Here is a 21,153-nt window from a genome sequence, read left to right as displayed (position 1 = left end):
GGCATGGGCACAGTACAAGACATAGGCCCTCATTCAGAGTCGACCGCTAGATACAAGCGGTCGCTCTGAATGAGGGCGGCCTCTTGTGGTGTGAAGTGCGGCCTCCTGGTCGCTAGCTAAGCTGTGGGTTACCACCCACAGCTCTAGCGAGTGACCATCGGGGCTTGCGACGAGACCCTAAGGTTGGGTTTCGGCAAGCGCAAGCCCCAGGGAGCTTCCTGCTCTGATCGAGCAGGAAGCTCCCCACTGACATCATTGCTGATGTCAGTGGGGCCGCCCCCAAACGGCAAGCATTCCGTCGGGAATGCCTCCGTTTGGCCGGCCACCCCCCCTGCCCGCCTCCCAAACGGGGCGAGCTGTCAATCACCATCGACAGTTCGCCCCCTTTGGTGCGAGACCCGTAGCAACGGAGCGCCCGTCGCTAGCCGGGTCTCGTGCATGCGCACGTCGGAGCCGGCTCCGACGTGCGCATGCCCAGTGGGCAAACAACGACCCGGTTGCGAGCACTCAGCGCTTGTGACTGGGTCTGAATAAGGCCCTTAGTTTGGGGGGAAGGGGGGATATAGAACATAATACAGATCAAACACGCATGTGAAGTGGTGAGAGCACAATACTCAGGATATACAGATAGTGGAAGCACAATATAGATGGGGGAGGCACAGTATTGGACAGTTTAAGGACGTACATGGGCCTTATAATGGGCAGGTGGGGAACAGCTGGACTATGGATCCTATTTCTCTATGTTCGCTACCCCTCATGTCAAAAGCTGGTTATGCCACTTGCTGTGATATAAAGTATATTTAAGATATGCCTAGTTACATAGTGTTGGTTCATATAATGTGAAGTTGTTTGGGTGACAACAGCTGTACTCCATCTCAAAAGGTTACTTACCTAGGGTGCTGTAGGTATGTTGACATCCTTCATGTGTCTGCTGCTACTCTCCTGACTCTAGCACACTTCCACAGGTACTGTAGCCTCACTGACAAAAGTCCTGCAATGCCTACCAAGCTTTTCTCGCTCCTGCTGAACCTGTCCTTATTCAGATATGCACCATGGTTCGCAAGAGCCAGGGAAATGTTGATGGTCCCACTCTCTATGGTCATCTGTCAATACTTGTGAGTAACGGACTTCAGGTAAGTAAACCATATGGGAGAGGGCCTAACTTTTCATAGTGCCATAAAAACTGGATTTTACATTTTCTGTGACATTATAACATGTTCTAGGCTCCTTGAAAAGTACATTCTCTATCTTTGTAATATCAGGGGTCCATCAATCCTGCCAGTCAGAGGAAGGAAGCGTTTTTTTATGTTTGTTTGTATTTAATTGTTACGTACACACTGGAAATCCCCTTTAAGGAGATACATTTCCATACCTACTAACAATACCATCCCATGTTCTTCCATTTGTGTCCGAATTAAAATTCCAATATACATTGGTCCCTTCTTTTATAATAGCATCCAACCAGTATATTTTATTGTATTTGAACATCATCATTTTATAATAACGTTCCCGTAAGTCTGCTTTGGGGCATGTTCACATCCACTTTATATTTTGTTGAAGGATTTTTTTTTTGTGACCTTTTGTAATTTTGGAAAGCTTGTAGATGTTCAGGATCATGATATAATATATCCAATTCTGAAATAAAGTATAAAGCAGTAGTTCCCAAACAGTCCAGTTTTTAAGGAAATCCATGCTTAAGCACAGGTGACTTAATGAGTTTGGTTATACCATCTGTGCACAAGCACCCTGGTATAAAGGGTAACAATAGTGTTTAGTAAGATATTCATCTGAAAATTATTAATAGAAGGGGGAAGTCAATAGGTTAAGTTCAGTAAGTAAGAAAAACATGACTTGCACTGTTCCCATTGAGTAATGCTGGCCATACACCTACACGACCAGCATAAGATCAGATTCATCATATGATTTCCCTACGACTCCCCGGAGCTCCCTGGCAGTCCCGGCAGCATGTTTGTGGTTTTTCTTAGCACACGATCTGTCGTAAGATCGATCCTGTGTCTCACAGGCTCATAAGAGAAACAGTCATTGAAATGACTTGAATTTACACACGATGGATCGCATGAACAAAATAAACGGCACGATCTGCACACGATACGATGGACAAGATGTGCTGCACATCTGATCATAAGATCCGATTATAGGAGCTGCGGGAGCGCACATCGGATTGTATCTTACTAAAATAATACACGATTTTCACAAGATCCATCTTATGACTCATCGAAAATCGTGCAATCGGCCCGAAATCGTGCAGGTGTATGGGCACCTTTAAGCTGCCCACACATCTTTAGATTATCTGTTCAACCAGCCAACTAGTTGATTGGTTGGAATGAAAATCTGGTAACGTATGGGAATAAATGATGATGTGCAAATTTGCTCCTAAATGACAGAAAACAGATGAAAATGGTCATCAGACAAGTTTGTTAAATGTTTGATCTAAACAATATGTTCAAACAACAGTTTATGTCCATTTTCCGGCGTTTGGGAGCAAATTGCTGACTGTCATTTGCTTTCATACCTTACCAGATTTTCATTCCAACCAATCAACTAGTTGGCTGGTTGGACAGATAATCTTTAGATGTGTGTCCAGTTTAAGAATACTAGTGTGTGTGATTGGATTTCAAAAGATCTGGTTGCCTCTCTGTAAATAACGCTGGTCCTCCCAGTGAACATAGGGGTGTTAGTAGACAGGGAGCAGCGTATTTGTTAACTTCTTGCTTTCTACCATCTGGCCAAGCAGCTAAAGGCATTTTATGCCTAGACTTGTGGGCAAATGTTTAATAAACTGGGTGTCCTCGAAGTGTGACCTAGATTAGGAATATATATATATAGAAACCGTCCTGATTTAGGCTTTTTAAGCGAGATAATGCTGATCTCGGGGCTCTATTCTGCCACCCTGCCCATGGACAGCAGTGTCCTGAGGTATGTCCCGTATACAGAGCAGCTGTGAACAGATGCGGTTGGTGCGCAGCAATGGAAACAGCATGGGCAAATTGTCAGTTGCTAAAGTTGGGGTATAAAGATATAGGCCTACCCTCCTACATGACCCCTTCCACCTGGCACAAAATGCTCTGCTCCTGGACTTCCCACCTAATTAATGATTACAGATACCTGTGTTGAACTAGGTAATAGATGAGACAGGTGTTTCACCACAGGTGTCTGCAATCATGAATTAAGAAGGCAGTCCAGGAGCAGAGCATTTTGTACCGGATGGAAGGGGTCACGTTGAAGGGTCTGAGCCTCATTTACATGAACATCTGTTATACATTCATATTGTATTGATTCTTCAGGGTGACTGTCACACTGTAACTTTGCTTTTAATCGTATGCTTTATTTGTCAGGATAACAGAAAATCTTCCCAATAACAAAAATAATTTCTTCTTGGTGATCTGTAGCACTATGCAAACTTAAGGGGCTCATACACTAGCGACATATCGCCGTGATGTTGCGATGCTGCAAGGTGAAATCCAAATGTTGAATTTCACTCAGTTGCCGATTACGATCAGAATATGATCGTAATTTGCAAATCAGTGAAGTTTGGCATGGAGAATTTCACCGTTCCACCGACGGATCGCGGAACATCAATGGGGTTTCCAATCTCATCACAGGATCCGGCGATCCATCGCCTAGTGCAGGGGTAGTCAAACCTGGTACTCAAGAGCTACCAACAGTGCATGTTTTCCAGGTCTCCTCACAGAATCGCAAGTGAAATAATTAGCTCCACCTGTGGATCTTTTCAAATGTGTTAGTGAGTAATGACTACACCTGTGCACCTGCTGGGAGGTCTGGAAAACGTGTACTGTTAGTAGCTCTCGAGGAGGTTGGCTACCCCTGGCCTAGTGTATAGGGGCCTTATTCCCAGCTGACTATCTAGAATCGGCCAGCTTGTCTTTTAAACTCTTAGGGAGAAATTTAATTAAGCTTGGAGAGATAAAATTGGAGATAAATAGCACCAACCAATCAGCTCCTAACTGTCACTTTACAGGCTGCGTTTGAAAAATGACAGTTAGGAGCTGATTGGTTGATGCTATTTATCTCCAATTTTATCTCTCCAAGCTCTATTAAATCCCCCCCTATGCTCCTCCCACATCTCTAGTCTATTTCCCTTGCCTTGTTTTAAGCCCATGTTTTTTCCCTGAGTCTGAGAGCACCATTCTACTCTATACAGTGGCGTAAATTCATCCCAGACGCCCAGAGGCAAGTTTGTAATTTGGTGACTGAGCCAGCCCCCATCACGAACCTGTCACAGCTGCTGACACTGTAATGTAGCAATTCGCATGCAGACAGGCTATAGATAGACAAAGGCAGCAGCTGATGGTGTGACATGGACCTCTCCATTAGTGTATGGTGGCTTCTCAGGTGCCGGGAAGGCGTGCCATGTATTGGGCGGCCATGACAATACACACCGGGTATATAATTACAGCCCTAAGTGGGGTGAATATGTTGTGGACAATGGAGGAGGTGCCCCTTCAGAGCTGGAGCCCGGCGGCAGGCGCCTCCATTGCCTCCTATAGTTCTGCCCCTGACTCTATATAAAGCTGATTAGCCCAGGTGATCTGTTTGACGTGTCTGACTGCAACTACACCCTGCACTTTGCTAGTAGTAACAGCAAGTAAAGGTGATCCTCCTAGAAATGGAGTATGCATGTTTGTAACCTCCTCCTTGACAGGTGGATGCGGGGTCAGGCCACCCCTATTCACATTAATGGGAACCCCACCCACCAGTTGTATTCATTTCCATATTTATGCATTTACCAGTATAAAATAATATAATAAGAAGAAGAAAACAAGCCATGAGCTATGGCATCTCATATGGTATGTGTGCTATATGCTGAGGGTGGGGTGGCACTCAGAGGCTTGTTTTATTACTGTCACTGACCATAATAAAACAAGCTGGTACACTCTGGTCCCATTACCAGACCCATTGCACTGATCCCATTGCCAGTTACAATTTGTATGTACCTATCTGGGTTCAAGCATGGATATCCTTTAAACCTGGTCTGTAATGGCATAATTTAAGAACCTCTGGCATAGACACATAGGCGTATTTATAATGGGTGTAGGGTGTGCAGTGCACATGGGCACAGGCCGGCCCCGCATGCACACCCTGCACTCAGATTATACTTACCTTATGCCGGCAAGCGGGTCCCTCTCCCTCCGCAGCGCCATTTCGCCAGTGACATCTTTGGGAAGATGGCGTCGCACAGTGAAAGCAAAGACTCTGGCACTGTGCCAGATCATTTACTCTCTTTTGCACATGCTCCATCTTCCCAAATGTCACTGGGAAGATGGAGCCAGGGAGGAGAAAGGACCCGCTTTCCAGAGCACAAGGTAAGATGTGCGGCTGAGACTGCACACGAGCCCTTGGGCATTAATACGCCCGTGCATCGACCCTAATCTCAACCTCATAATAATACCACGCTGATCTCATTACTCAACATGTTGCACAGGTCCCACTATCCTCCATAATACACATCGTGTTGTCACCCCATTCACACAAAATCAGCCTACATTTCCCTGATCCCTTCAGTAGCCATACTATACTGACTCCATTGCCATCCACATTGTTTTGAATAATTTGCACAGGTTATCTTTTAATGCAAATGTATTGTTACTTACTTTTAACGCAGCAGCGTAGTAGTGCCTTTCAGTATTACTGTACAGTGTTCAGGGCAGACAGCCCACCAGTGAGCACTCTGCATGGCTAGCCGTCCTCGGCTAGGTGGGCTTGGCTCAGGGCATCTCCGAGCATTTTTGCTCCGGGGACGGTCACGTAATTGTGAGGTTAGATCTCCGGCATCGGCAGCAAAAGCAGGATCGCCCAGACAGGAGTTAGAGAGGAAGAGGAGGGGGCTCCTCTGATCACACCACACCTTCATTTTTTTTTTTTAATATATATATAGATTACTTTTAATTAGAATATATAAGACCTACATAACATAAGCCTACAGATGAGAAAAAGGAAAACATTGTGAATCAAATACACATCCGAAGGATATATAGATCATAGAAAATCGTATATAGTATAACAAGATATTGTAAACATTTGTACAACATTAGCTGCAAAAACAAAGGTAGGAGAAGAAAAAAGACACAAGAGAAAAAAAAGAGAGAATGAGGGGGGGGGGGAGAGGAAAAAAGAGACGGGGTGGGGGGCCTCGCTGGTATAATATCGCCAACACAATCATAGGATGAGCAGACGGTACTAAGATAGAATCAAGAGTCTGTAGGAAACACCTATAAAGTAGAGGGAAGGTAAGTGAATAGATAAAAGCAGTTGATCAGAAGAAAAGAGCAGAAAGGCCACCCAGCAAGTGGGAGCTATGTGAGGGGTTTTGATAATTTATACCAACCTGTACAAAATTAGAGGATCTATTGTTAAGATCTTCTCCATACTCGCAAAGTGCCAGATTCTATCGGTAACCAGGCGCAGAAGAGGAGTGTGTAAACGTTTCCAATATTGTGCAACGAGGCATCTGGCTGCGTTCCCTCTGCCAGGAATAACAGCGGCATTCTATAGGCTTGCAGGAATTCCTAGGGGCCGATTTATCATTAACTATTTGCCTTATATTCCCCGAAATCATAAATTTTCAGGGAAGATCACAAATATTTAGTATCCCCCAGATGTATTATGGAGGTACCGCAGCCAATATCTCTGATAACTGCTGTAGTCCCTCCATTTCCAACAGCAGTCACAACCCTCATAAGGTATCCATCGCATGGGATGCGATACTGTCAGATTTACCAAGCTCCGGAATGCAAGCATTCCAGAGCTTGGCCCCCACAGCAACCGCCATGTAAAGATGGTGTTGTGCTGTTGTAACCTATGGGATTCAAGTCACAAAAATTACCAGGAGGCCGCCACACATGCGTGGCCAGTAGACTGCACACGGGCACAGGAGTGACACGGTCACTTCACTCCAAGCACATCGAAGGGATGGCCTCCTTTCGGAACCCCTGCCTCTGCGTGTGCTCTTTAATACATTTGGCCGGTATGATCGCATGCTGCAATGCAATCATGGCCACTAATATTGCGCCCAGATTACATTGAGTATGTGATCATTGATAAATGGGCCTCCTAATGTTTTGAGACCTGTAGGCTGCACATATATTGTGCTGAAACAACCTCAGCACAGATGAGAGTTATATTTAATGCCCTTCACTACCACTCCCTGAATGTGCAGGTGGTCTGTGATGTTAACAAGAGTAACTATAGAAAGGAAAAAAAGTACTCTATTTTGTTTGTGGCACAAGTTCTACCTTAATTACTGTTATAAAATATAATGCCTATTAATTCACATAGAAAACAGGGTACAACATATATTGTTATCCCAAGGGCAAAGTGAGCCTCAGTATTGGATTACCAAGTGGTCAATGTCATCTTGTACCATATATTCAAGGATACATAAGCATCTCTTGAGTCAGTCAATAAAATAGTCATTATAACAAACCAAGGTGAAATATCTAGAGCACAGGTTTTCAAACTCGGTCCTCAGGACCCCAAACAGTGCATGTCTTCCAGGTCTCCTCACAGAATCACAACTTAAATAATTATCTCTACCTGTGGATCTTTTAAAACATGTCAGTGAGTAATGGTGCTGGGTGACATGGAAAACGTGAAGTGTGGGGTCATGAGGGCCGAGTTTGAGAACCACTGATCTAGAGCTATATTCATACAATTAAAGGGATACCATCCCTCAATATATACATAGGCACATTCCAGTCGCGACACCAATACCAATCATATAAAACAATGAAATAGTCTGTCTCACTTCTGATATTCTAGTGTTTTAAATAAATGAGGTACATTAGTCCAATAATGAATTATTACAAGTTGATATACAAGAGTATATTAATGTTCACTTGGTTAGGTCCTATTTGCAACAGAACAAAATGTCTGAACCAGTATTTCAGACGGAAGCAAATTACATAGGTATAAGCAATAATCACGAATTTCAGCTGCATGCACACAATTTAACCAATCAATACAGGTTCTGATCCGGATCACATAAAAAGGGGGGATAATATATTCATGAGTATAATTTCTCATAGATTCTCAATTCTGTGCAAATTAGCAGAGATGCAGGTCCGGATTACACAATTAGAGCAATGCAGCAAGAGGTGAGAAGGGACATAAAATGTACATGTATTGTATCAGGTATAGAAAGTATGAATAGATACCACTCACTTAAGGTAAGGGAATAGGTGACTGCTGTGTACCATGTACACCTGGTAGTGAATGGGGCATGAGCGGACCCACCTCATATACCATGAGGGTATGATACAGTTAATAGCATCTACTGTTCTCCCCCGTCATCCACTGTGAGTCTGATGAGTCAGTGCAGGCTCACTAGTGGGAGAATGAGAGTGCCAGAATAGAAGAAAGGGAGGGGGGAATATGACCAGAATAGAGGTGAGGTAGGGGTGTTTGTAGATGCTACTGCCCGATATGCGAGGGTAACCAACAGTGAATATCTGGAGAGCGAACACTGGCACCCAGACCCCGCCTGAAGGAAGATAGTAGATATCAGCTGGCCTGCATTATTCACTAGCATCCCTCTGGTGTATCGAGACAGCGCAGTGGGAACATTGTTGAGATGGTGTCGGCAGCGTGTTCCAGAAGGATGAAAAATACCTGATACCAGATGGTAGTGTGCGGCGTTGTGTCCCAGATGGAGTCTCCCTGTGCATGCCGGAGGCTCCTGTCAAGATGCGCGTTTCACCAGAGTAGTGGTTTTCTCAATTGAGCTCTGCAATTTGCTTCCTTCTGACATACTGATTGAGACATTTTGTTCTGTCGTGAATAGGACCAGACCAAGTGAACATTAATATACTCTTGTATATCAACTTGTAATAAATCATTATTGGACTAATGTACCTCATTTATTTCTAACAATAGAATATTAGAAGTGAGATGGACTATTTAATTGTTTTATATGATTGGTATTGGTGTTGCGGCTGGAATGTGCCCATGTATATATTGAGGGATGGTATCCCTTTAATTATATGAATATAGCTCTAGATCAGTGGTTCTCAAACTCGGCCCTCAGGACCCCACACTTCATGTTTTCCATGTCACCCAGCACCATTACTCACTGACACATTTTAAAAGATCCACAGGTAGAGATAATTATTTAAGTTGTGATTCTGTGAGGAGACCTGGAAGACATGCACTGTTTGGGGTCCTGAGGACCGAGTTTGAAAACCTGTGCTCTAGATATTTCACCTTGGTTTGTTACAATTCGTATTTTATTGACTGACTCAAGAGATGCTTATGTATCCTTGAATATATGGTACAAGATGACATTGACCACTTGATAATCCAATACTGAGGCTCACTTTGCCCTTTGGATATCAATATATGTTGTATGTTATACCTTTCTATATATATTACTGGTTTTAATAATTATAATTAATGTTACATTTTATAACAGTAATTAATGTTACATTTTATAACAGTAATTAAGGTAGAAAAAAGAGAGTACTTTTCTTTCCTTTCTATTGTTGCAATTATTTTACTCTCTTGGGTGCACCTCCATAGGTATCAAAAATATCTTTGGTAAAATATTACCCGTATAAACTATTCCATTAAAGTGTAGTTTTTCTACCTGTATTTGAATAATTCTCTGTATATTGGTACCAGTGATTGGGGTATCTAACTCCCCCTTCCCCTTATCTTATGTTAATAAGCGTATCATAAGTGTTATGTCTGGCTATCCTGGGTCATCTCATAATGCCTATATCCTGAAGCAGTCAACCCTATTTAGGAGCAAAGAAATTGAGGAGTGCTAGCTCCTGGGTATGTTAAAGCAGACATAACTTATGACATGAATAGCTTGTTTGCTGTTCTCCCCATGTGATACCTGCTGTATATGTGTATTCAATGTAAATATCATTTGTGTCTTTTCAGGATATTGGTGTCAAATCTGGCTGATGGCACCTCTGTTGCATCCGCTGATTCCTGCACAGAGCACTTATAATGAGGCCCACATAGCCGCTAGAGAAGTGGTACAAGAACCTTTTGGACTACTGAAGATTGGTTCAGGTGTTTTGATAAATCTGGTGTGGTGCTCTTCTATGCCTCTGCAAAGGTTTTCTGATATGGTGCTTGTTTGCTGTCTACTGCATAATCTGGCTTTACAACAACCTAGCTCATTGACTATTGCAGTAGACCGTGAACAAATAGGGGTCCCTGTACCACCTGGCAATGTACAGAATGAGGGATTTATGTAGAGCTGCATTTGCGACTTTATTTCCACCTGCAGATTACTCTATAATGCGCATCACTAATCTTTATGCATCCATAGCCATGCCAAGTCGGATGCATTTTGTGCTTTTTCCCCTGTTGTGTTAAGGAGGACAGGAGTTGTAGGAGGTGTACAGTATGTAAGTCCAGCCAAAGTACAGTAAGGGTGTGTTCTCATGCTGACCACTAGATAGATGCATGTGCGTTCGTGATAGAGGCATATCACTTGTCCGAGCCCTGGTACAAAATATGAACTGATGATGATGACAATCAGTGGTCACTTCTGATTGGCTGGATGCAACTAAATCGCAATTCTGGTAACAGAATAGTAATATTGGTGCTGTGATTGCATTATTACATATTAACAATAAAGCATATACATTTCATATTTTAAGGTGGAAGGCATTGGATGTGTGTTTTCATTTAAATTTAATTAAAACGTTAATTTAAATTTCTACTTCAGGGTCCCTAGGTTATCCACAGGATACCTTGGGGTTTACCTTGGGGTATAGGTGTGACGTCAGTCATCGAGCACCATAGAGCACCTCCCAGGATGCACTAGGGTCCCCCTCCTATACCCCGCCCCCGAGCCAAGGCACCTCAGTTTAGTTTGGTGCCCGGCCGGAGTCGGGTGCACCTGTTGGAATGGGGGCTAAGAAGAGCCCCTGAAGCTTTCCTGCATGCAGCTGTGGCTGCACATCTGGATGTACAGCATGGACAGTCAGTCCTGACGTCCATGCTGTCTTCCCTACACCCCCGCCGGTACCAGAACGCCGGTACCGATCCGGGGATGCTGGTGAGCATCTGGGGTCACAGCTAGCGGTGACCCCAGATGTTCCGGACCATGGCCGGATTCAAGGGGGACAGCAAGGTAAGCAGCGGGGTCCCGCGGTGGGTCCCCGCTGTTACATGGTCCAGAGTCCCCAGGCAGGGGGCTCCCTGGGGACTGGCTGCAGCGTGGAGCCAGGTAAGAACCTGCGCTTCCACTACCCCCCTGGGACAGCGGACCGCAGCAGAGCGGTAGCGCTGCGGCGTCCCGGGGGTTAAATGCATGCCAGGGGAGCGCGCCTTCCCTGTCTCACAGCCGGCGCCTGCCCCGCTGCACACAGCCCTCTCTGCACTCTGCCGACTGGCCCTGTGGCAGCGCTCCTCCCCCAGGCCAGCCTCCTCTCTGCTCCTCGGCGGCCATCTTCCTGAACGCATGGTGAACGCTGCTGGAAGCCTGGAAGGAAGCATCTTGGTCTGGGTCCCCCCGCATACCTCTCCTCCGCTGTGGTCAGGTCTGTGTATGCAGCGCTGTGTCCTACCAGACCCTGTATCTGCGTAGTTGAGTGATCAGCGCTGGTTAGTGCAGGAATTGATTTTCTTTGCATTGTATGTGACTGTGCTAGCGCTGCTGCCTGTATCTTCTATTCTGACTGTCAGCTTTATTACTGTCCCTGTTCTTTCTGCTAAGCCTGTGCGGTGCTGCAGGGTGGTCTCTCACCTCTTTAAAATACAATTGGTGAGAGGGGTCACATACTTAGTACCATCATGTCTGAAAGTGATTTTCCTCTCCGGCTTCAGTGTACTACGTGTAAAGTACCTTTAGCGGAGGGGGAGGGTAGCGCGGAGGGATTCTGCCGGCAGTGTTTGTCAATGGCGCGTCCTATTACGGTTACAGCATCGGTACAGGAGCCGCCCTGGGCTTGTTTCGCTCAGACGCTTACAACCTTAGTGGGTCAGTTAGCTCCGCAGCCCGCGTTTACACAGATGTGTTTGTCCCAGCAGTCAGTGGTGTCATCACCCATGCAGGGTTTCCCAAGACAATTGGTGGTACCCCGCAGTCTCCCTATTTCCCCTCTCCCGATTTCTCAGGAGCCGGCGTGGGTTAACTCCCTGACGAGTTCTGTACAGCACTTGTCGGATGTGTTGCAGGGGGAGACTGTGATGCGGCCACATAAACGGCTGGTGGCGTCTCTGTCGGCTCCTTATAAGGATTACGAAGGGACGTCTGATGATGGGGAGATTCTGGATCCTTACAATCAGGAACCTCTCCATACTAAGGACGCTGACGCTAGATCCAAGGTATATATTCCTGGACTTATTCGGGCAGTCCGCACAGCCTTGGTGATTGAGGACGAAGTTCCCCCAGCTGCTAAATCCAAGTATGCCTTTTTTAAAGATGTGAAGGGTGACGCCACAGTCTTTCCTCTTTCGGGTCAGTTAATGGACCATTTAGAGGAGGCGTGGAAACAGCCTGGCAAGCGATACCAGCCGCAGAGGCGCCTGGCAGTGGCTTATCCGTTCGCGGATAATTATTTTGCTAAGTGGGAATCCCCTCCACAGGTGGATTCTCATGTGACACGTCTTGTCCGTAGTGCCACATTACCGATGCCATCCATGTCCTCCCTTAAGGATGCTACGGACCGCAAGGTGGAGATCTGCCTGAAGTCCGCTTATTCCCTTGCGGGGGGGCAGCGCGGCCGGCTATGGCCATTTGCTGGGTTGCCAGAGCGATGGAGCGCTGGGCGGATTCATTGGAGGCGTCCTTTGATTCCGACTGTCCGGCCGAACAAACGGAGTTGATTGGTAATCTCCGTGATTCGGCCACTTATATCAACGAGGCGGCCTTAGACATTAGTACACTGGTGTCTCGAATTTCTTCAGCAGCGGTGGCTGCTCGTCGCACCTTGTGGTTGCGATCCTGGAAGGCGGACGCTGACTCCAAAAAGGGTTTGGAGGCGTTGCCCTTTAACGGAGAAGTTCTCTTCGGTCCAGATCTGGACAAGATCGTGGCCACACTTGCGGCAGCCAAATCGGCATGTCTCCCGTCTCCCTTCTGGTTCAGGACCATCGTCCTTTCGGTCTTATAGGGCCCAGGGCAGGCCCAAACCACACTCTTTTCCCCGACAGGCTGGTCCCAAAAAATCGTCCAAGCCCCGGAAGCAGGCATGGAGTACCAGACGTCCGGCCCCTAAGCCTGATGACAAGCCTGTGGCCTGACGGTCCGGGCCTCCCGTTGGGGGATCCCAAAGTGGGAGGCTGCCTGCTGCAGTTCGCCCGGTGTTGGTCGGTCACCACGACAGACACTTGGGTTCTCGAGGTGGTCTCCCACGGGTACGCCCTCTCTTTCCGGCACAGACCCCCGGCTCGATTCTTCACCACGGGTCTACCATCAGACCGGAACAAGGCCACGGAGCTGCGGAAGGTCTTGCACACTATGCTCCAGGCTGGAGTTATAGTGCCTGTTCCATTCTCCCAGAGGGGCCAGGGTTTCTATTCAAATCTATTTTGGTGCATAAACCCAATGGGTCGTATCGTCCGATTCTCAACCTCAAAGCTCTCAACAAGTCTTTGCGGGTGCCGAAGTTTCGGATGGAGACCCTACGGTCCATCATTCTGGCGCTGGAACCTGGGGACTACATGGTGTCATTGTACTTACAGGACGCTTACCTGCATGTCCCTATTCTTTTGCGCCATCAACAGTTCCTCAGGTTTGCAATCCGCAGCGACCACTTTCAGTTTTGGGCGTTACCTTTTGGCCTGGCGACAGCACCGCGTGTGTTCACCAAGGTGATGGCGGTCATGGCGGCGTCTCTGCGGCTGCAGGGAGTCCGCATGTTACCGTACTTGGACGACCTGTTATTAGTGGCAGGATCTCCAGAGCTCCTTCTACGCCACTTGGACCTGACCATTGCGCTACTGCAACGGCACGGCTGGTTAATCAACTGGCAGAAGTCCACTCTAATCCCGTCTCGGCGGATTCTGCACCTCGGAGCCTTATTGGACTCGGGACAGCAAAGAATCTTTGTGACGGGGGAAAAGATCTCTGCTTTACAGTCGAGGGTGCGCAGTTGTCTGCACAGCCGCCGGGTGTCTCTACATTCGGCGATGAGGTTACTGGGCTCCATGGTGTCAGTGTTCGACATGGTGGAATATGCCCAGTTTCACTCCAGACCTCTGCAGCACCTGATCCTGTCCAAGTGGAACGGGCTGCCTCAGTCTCTAAAGTCCCAGACGATAGTGCTCACCCCGGAGGTCCCTTGCCTGGTGGTTGCAGACGACCCATCTCAGCAAGGGACGTCCGTTCTGGGTACCAAATTGGGTCCTGTTGACAACGGACGCCAGTCTTCAGGGCTGGGAAGCAGTTTTGGGTCCACACTTGTTCCAGGGCAGGTGGACGCCGACAGAAGCGGAGCTTCCAATAAATATCTTGGAACTCTGTGCGGTTTTCAATGCTCTCCAGCAGGCACATCGGGTTCTTCATGGTCGCCCGGTGCAGGTCCAGTTGGGCAACGCTACCACCGTGGCCTACATAAACAGGCAAGGAGGAACCCGAAGTCGGGCGGCTCTCGTAGAGGTGTCTCGGATCCTGGTATGGGCGGAGCGAAATCTTCCGGCCATATCAGCGGTCTTCATCCCGGGAGTGCTAAATTGGGAGGCGGACTTTCTAAGTCGCCAGGACGTTCATCCGGGGGAATGGTCCCTGCACCCGGACGTTTTTCAACTGCTGGTGGACAGGTGGGGTCTTCCAGAGATCGACCTCATGGCGTCCCGGCACAACAACAAGTTGCCGGTGTACGGGTCTCGCACAAGAGACGAAGAGGCGTGTCTGGTGGATGCTCTGTCCGTCCGGTGGACGTTCCGGTATGCATACCTGTTTCCTCCGGTTTCCCTTCTTCCACGGGTAACGCTCCTGTTGATAGCTCCCGCGTGGCCCAGATGGCACTGGTTCTCAGACCTTCAGGGTCTGTCCGTGGACAGTCCTCTGCGGTTGCCGCTACGACCGGACCTTCTGTCGCAGGGTCCTTGTCTTCACCCGGACCTGGCTCGGCTGTCTTTGACGGCGTGGCTGTTGAGACAGCCATGTTGAGGTCCAGGGGGTTTTCCAGCTCTGTAGTGCGTACCATGTTACGAGATCGGAAACCGTCTTCCGCGAGGGTATACCATCGCGTGTGGCATACGTTCTTCCAGTGGTGTTGACCGAGAGGTTATGCACCGCGGGAGTTTCGTCTGTCTCAGATACTCACCTTCCTACAAGCGGGACTAGACCATGGGCTTCGCCTTGCTTCTTTGAAGGTACAGGTTTCACCGTAGGATTGCTACAATCCCGGATGTGCGCACCTTTATGCAAGGTGTTCTCCGCATTCAGCCGCCCTTTGTTCCACCTGTGGCGCCTTGGGATTTGGCTGTGGTCCTGAGGGCTCTCCAGGGACCGCCGTTTGAACCACTGGGCTCAGTGGATCTTAAATGGCTAACAGCTAAGACTGTTTTCCTTCTGGCCATAGCTTCGGCCAGACATGTTTCTGATTTAGGGGCTCTCTCTTGTAGACCCCCTTTCTTGATTTTTCATGGGAACAGGGCAGTGCTCCACACTCGGCCTGAATTTCTTCCCAAAGTTGTTTCCCAGTTTCATGTTAACGAGGAAATAGTTGTTCCGGCCTTTAACTCACCTGGTCTTTCAGTGGGTGAGGCCACTTTGGATGTTGTGCGGGCCTTAAGGACTTATGTTGACCGCACTTCTTCGTTTAGGAAGTTGGACGCCTTGTTTGTCCTCTATGGCTTCCGTAAAAAGGGTTGGCCTGCTTCAAAGCAAACTTTGGCAGCCTGGATCCGTATGGCTATTTCTGAAGCTTATCTTCATGAAGGTCTGCTGGTTCCTCCTTCTTTGAAGGCTCATTCCACTAGGTCTGTGGGTCCTTCGTGGGCAGCTCGACGTGGTGCCTCTGCAGTCCAGATCTGCAAGGCTGCTACGTGGTCCTCTGTCCATACCTTCGTGAGGTATTACAGGTTTGACACCTTCGCCTCTCAGGATGCTTCCTTCGGGCGGCGGATTCTCCTTTCAACACAGGAGCGTCCCCACCCTTAAAGGATACTGCTTTGGGACATCCTGTGGATACCCTATGGACCCTGAAGTAGAAAATATGAGATATGGTAAGAACTTACCTTTGTTATCTCTATTTCTACGAAGTCCATAGGGTTCCACAGGACTCCCGCCCTGTCGCACCTGTGCTGCAGATGGGCTTTGGTCTGATCACCGGTTTTCCCGTCTCCCTCTGGTGAGAGTGTGATTCTTGTGTGTATCCAGATCTTCTTTCTCTCTCTTCCTTCTCCTCCTCCGGCCTATGGCTTGGTAACTAACTGAGGTGCCTTGGCTCGGGGGCGGGGTATAGGAGGGGGACCCTAGTGCATCCTGGGAGGCTGAAAGCTTAACTCTATGGTGCCCGATGACTGACGTCACACCTATACCCCAAGGTAAACCCCAAGGTATCCTGTGGAACCCTATGGACTTCGTAGAAATAGAGATAACAAAGGTAAGTTCTTACCATATCTAATATTTTTTTATTACTTTTATTACTACCAGTTATTTTATATAGCGTTTACATATTCCGCAGCACTTTACAGAGAATATCTGGCCATTCACATCAGTCCCTGCCCCAGTGGAGCTTACAATCTATGGCCCTCATTCAGAGCCGTACGCTATTTGCGGTCGTTCGTTTAAAAACAAGGGGTGGCTATTCAAATGATCCGTACGCACATTGCAGTCTGTTCACACCTCTAAGTCTGAACGAGCGAGCAAAACATACGCTCGTTTATTTCTTAAAAACGCCCCCTGGCCGTTCGCATCCTACGTCATGTCCGCTATTTATTAGATTAATCGAGTACATCGACCAGCGTATGAACTGCTCGCTATTCTTGTGGTTGGTGTTTGCTACCACAAATTTGCGTGCAGTTCTGGCTATAAAATAACCCAGTGACGTGGTCAATGACGCTGCTGTTTTAAATATACACACCCATAAAACGCCCGTTTTGACCTTTAAGCACGCCTGCGTTCGGATCTCCACTCCCCATTTTCAAACACCTTCCCCTGTTACCACCCACATACGCCTCATTCTGTCACTCAAAATAGCAGGCACTCGCTATATAGCGTACAAAGGATTTTCGGCCGCACTGACTGGTTCGCGCATGCGTACTAAAAAGCGTACGCATGCGCAGATGTGCAAACATCGCTCGGAACGAGCGTACTGCCGCTAACGAGCGGCTCTGAATGAGGGCCTATATTCCCTATCACATGCTAACACGTATACAAACGAGGTTTAATTTTGTAAGAAGCCAATGAACCTACCAGTATATTTTTGGAGTATGGGAGGAAATTGGAGCACCTGGAGGAAACCCATGCAAGCACAGGGTTTCCACACAGATAGAGCCGTAGTGGGAATCGAACCCACAACCTCAGTGCTGCGAGGCAGTAATGCTAAAAATTACACCATCTGTGCTGCCCGTTTTTGAGGTTGATGTATCAAGCAAAGTTGTCCATAGCAACCAATAAACTTCTACTTATCATTTTATAGGATATGTATTTGGTAAATGATACCTCAAAGCTATGGACAACTTCTCCAATCTGTTTCACTTCTTGATACAGTGACCCCTTGTGTCTTAGGGGAAGATGTATCAAACCATCTAAAGAGGACAGGTGGAAAAGATATCCATTGCAACCAATCCACTTCTAGTGGTCATTTATCAAGTACATTCTATAAAATGATAACTAGAAGCTGATTGGTTCCTTTGGGTAACTTCCCTAAAGGTGCTCACACACATAGCGATATTTTACACGATCTGGCCGATTCCGACGCATTAGAACGACAGATCAAGTAAAATATGGCCAAATCGTGAGAAAATCAGGAGTCCACGATCACGATGCGATGGTCGTACATCGCATCGGCAGATCTGCCGTGCTGTAGGGCAGATCTGCCAATCTGGGATACAAATGCATTGGAGAAATGTCTGGCTGCACGATAGATCGTTTTCAGATTGGACACTGCAAACACCAAATCGTGTGCAGAGCTGCCAAGGAGAGTTTTCAAGGGAAATCGTGCACAATGTCAGATCGTCAGCACATCGCTATGTGTGAGCGCACCTTAAGACACAAGGGGTTGATGTATCAAGCTGTGAAAAGAGTGGAGAAGTTTCCCATTTACATGGTGATTGCAGCTTTATTAATAATTCGTAACAACGTCTGAACATTTAGGGGTCTATTTACTAAGCAGTGTTAGGAGACACAGTGAAAAGTGATAAGGTTCCAACCAATCACTGCACAATCTGCCATATGATGACGCAATATATTGTTATATGCTTAATTTAACAACACCGTGTCTTCTGTGGCATCGTCCCATCTGATGTTAACGTGGGGCTCATTAAACATGCAGAAACAAGAGTTGCCTCATTTTTCTTATGGGTTAGCACTGCACTTGCCGCAGTTCATGCCCAGCAGTTACTACACAGAGCTTGCCGCGTTCCCAGAGCTGGCTTGCACAGGGGTTGTGGGAGCGGGTTGTACCAGGAGGACTCAGCTGGGTGTGACTCTACAGTGGCTTTGTTTGGTGGAGGGCGTGCCTGGACACTGTGACTGGGTGCCTGGGACGACCAGCCCTCTCCAGTGACAGCTGCCACCTCCAGCCGCCCTTCCCACAAATCCGGGACATTTGGACTGTCTTTCGAATTCCGGTACGACCCCGGGAAAATGAAGACTTATAGCAACCATAATCATATATAGCGCAGAAAAATAAGTACATTGTGCTATTATACACTTCAATATGGATTTTTTTTAAAAAGCACAGCTGTACCGCAATTATTGATGCATATATTGTTATGTGTGGCTCGTACATGATCCAGACACACAGCAATAATATACAGTATATGTCAAGAATGCTTGGTGGTTAGGGATTTCCACAGGAGGGGATCTACACAACTTTTATTACCATGATTCTAATAATAAATTCATTTTAAAAATTCCCTTTGTTTTGCCATGCTGCCCTGGCATTCCCGATCTTTTCTGATGGTTTAGCAGAGCTCCTCGTGGTGACTGTAAGAGGGATTGCTCAGTAATCATTACCAATAAGCAGTATTTCTTATTTTTTATTTACTTTCTGTATTTTCTGGATAACAGATTTGTGAATGTAATGCACATATTGGACATGTTAAACTTATTTTGAAACCACATGAAAAACTCCCTTTCTTGTCTCTGCCTATGGTCTCTTCCTCTTTTTCTTTTTTTTGCTTTTATTTAATCATTTCTCCCCTTATTCCACCCTCCCTGAGGTCTGTTAGAAAGTCTATGATTAGTGGTGCCTACTCTGGTCTTCGGTTACTTTGTTTTCTAGAGAATAACACATTTTGAATTGTACATATACAGATGTACTAATATTCAGGCCATCAATTCACTAAAATGAGTAACATAACAAATAAATGAGGCATATAGTGCCTCATGCCCCAATTATGTCACTAGTTCCTAATGAATTGATGGGTTACTTTCTAATGAAAATTGGTTGTTTTTACTATGTGGTCCTGCAATAAAATAACCAAGTTAAATGCAGCTATGACGATTGTATTGTGTTAGTTCCCCACTATGTAACCCACCCTTCCCTCCCTTTCATGTGCTGTTACCCTTCCATTTTTACTTTCTGTATCCATCCTGTTTGATAAAATCTCAATAAATATACTGAAGTTAAAAATAAGCTAAGTGCATGTTTCACATCATGCCTTCATATTACAATATGATGTCTGTTTGCAGTTGGGCTAGTTTTGCAATATGTCTGGGGCCAAGCAGATGGATCATGTCTGATTTGTCCACCCACATGTGGCTACATTGAAGCTAATCAGCAGGACTGGTCCGTTTGTTACCAGCTTAGGTCAATTGGGTGAAGCAGGACCAAGGTGACAATATTTTAGCGAGTATTAGACACAGAACCCTATGCAAGGCCTCTCCCCCTGTCATTCTACTCTACACATCTCTTGACACCTTCTGCCTGTCTCCTTATCTGTTTGCCACCTCTGTTTTAATCAAAACGGTCACCCCTAGCCTGCCTGACCTTTCCTAAATCCTGCACCTGCCACCCTCAGAAGTCTCTGCACATTTTGCTAATGTTCAGGCTGTTTCTGGCTGGTGGTACGTTTTTCAAGTATCCTCCTTTACAATTCACAGAAGATAACCCTAAAGTGTCTGCTCTGGTCCTTATCTCCCAGTTACTTATAAATACTGTAGCATTTATGTGAAATTCTTGATTGATGGAAACAAAAAGAACATTACCCATAATCTACCCCTCATGTAACATAAGGGTTAATCGCCAGGGACTGAGAGGGTGCCAGGATGAGGGCAGATTAGGAAGATGTTCCATATGACAGATGGCTTCAGAGAGAGGAGACTAACCCCCTTCTGTAAGGAGAAGGGGGAGGCCTTACTTACTGTCACCAGATGGAGGGGAACTCAATTTCCCCATTAACTCCCTCTACCCTGGGGGGCATTAATGAAAATAACAAAGTATCTGACGTGCACACATGCAACCCCTTATGTCAATAAGTGGTTAATGTACTTGTAGCTGGTTTCAGTCTCTTACTGGGGGTATGGTAACCTAGAGCTTGTGAAAAGGATGGCTTCACTCTGGTGGACAGCAGGAGGGGGATTTTGATGATAAAATGACCTTCATCCCACCCCCACACCTTATCGTCACAGACGTGTGACTTTGGGAAGGTCCCTTTAGGGGGCGACTGAGACAGTGTATCTGAAGGAGGGGGGCAACCAACAGGCGAGGGGGGCTGTAACTTAGTCATAGCTTCCCTTCATCTTGGGTATCGATGGATGTTGTATACTGTGTATATGTGCCCACACATAGATGGATAGATAGCACTTTCCTGTGCTGGTGGTGTCTGTCTCCCAGTTAGCTCTGCTGTCACCCACGCTGTGGTCTCTTAGAATATAGGTGATGTCTTTCTATAAATACAATGGACAGCAGGGCTGTGAAACTAAGCAGGTGCAGGGACACAGCAACAAATGCATTTCTGTCTAATGTATAGGAGAAGAAATAACTGCCCACAGAGATGACAGTGCATCTAATGGCCCCGTCTCCTAGTGTA

Source organism: Taudactylus pleione, unplaced genomic scaffold (genome assembly GCF_031769625.1).
Source record: "Taudactylus pleione unplaced genomic scaffold, aTauple2 ptg000069l, whole genome shotgun sequence".
NCBI classification, from domain to species: domain Eukaryota; kingdom Metazoa; phylum Chordata; class Amphibia; order Anura; family Myobatrachidae; genus Taudactylus; species Taudactylus pleione.
Note: the sequence above shows the minus strand (reverse complement) of the source record.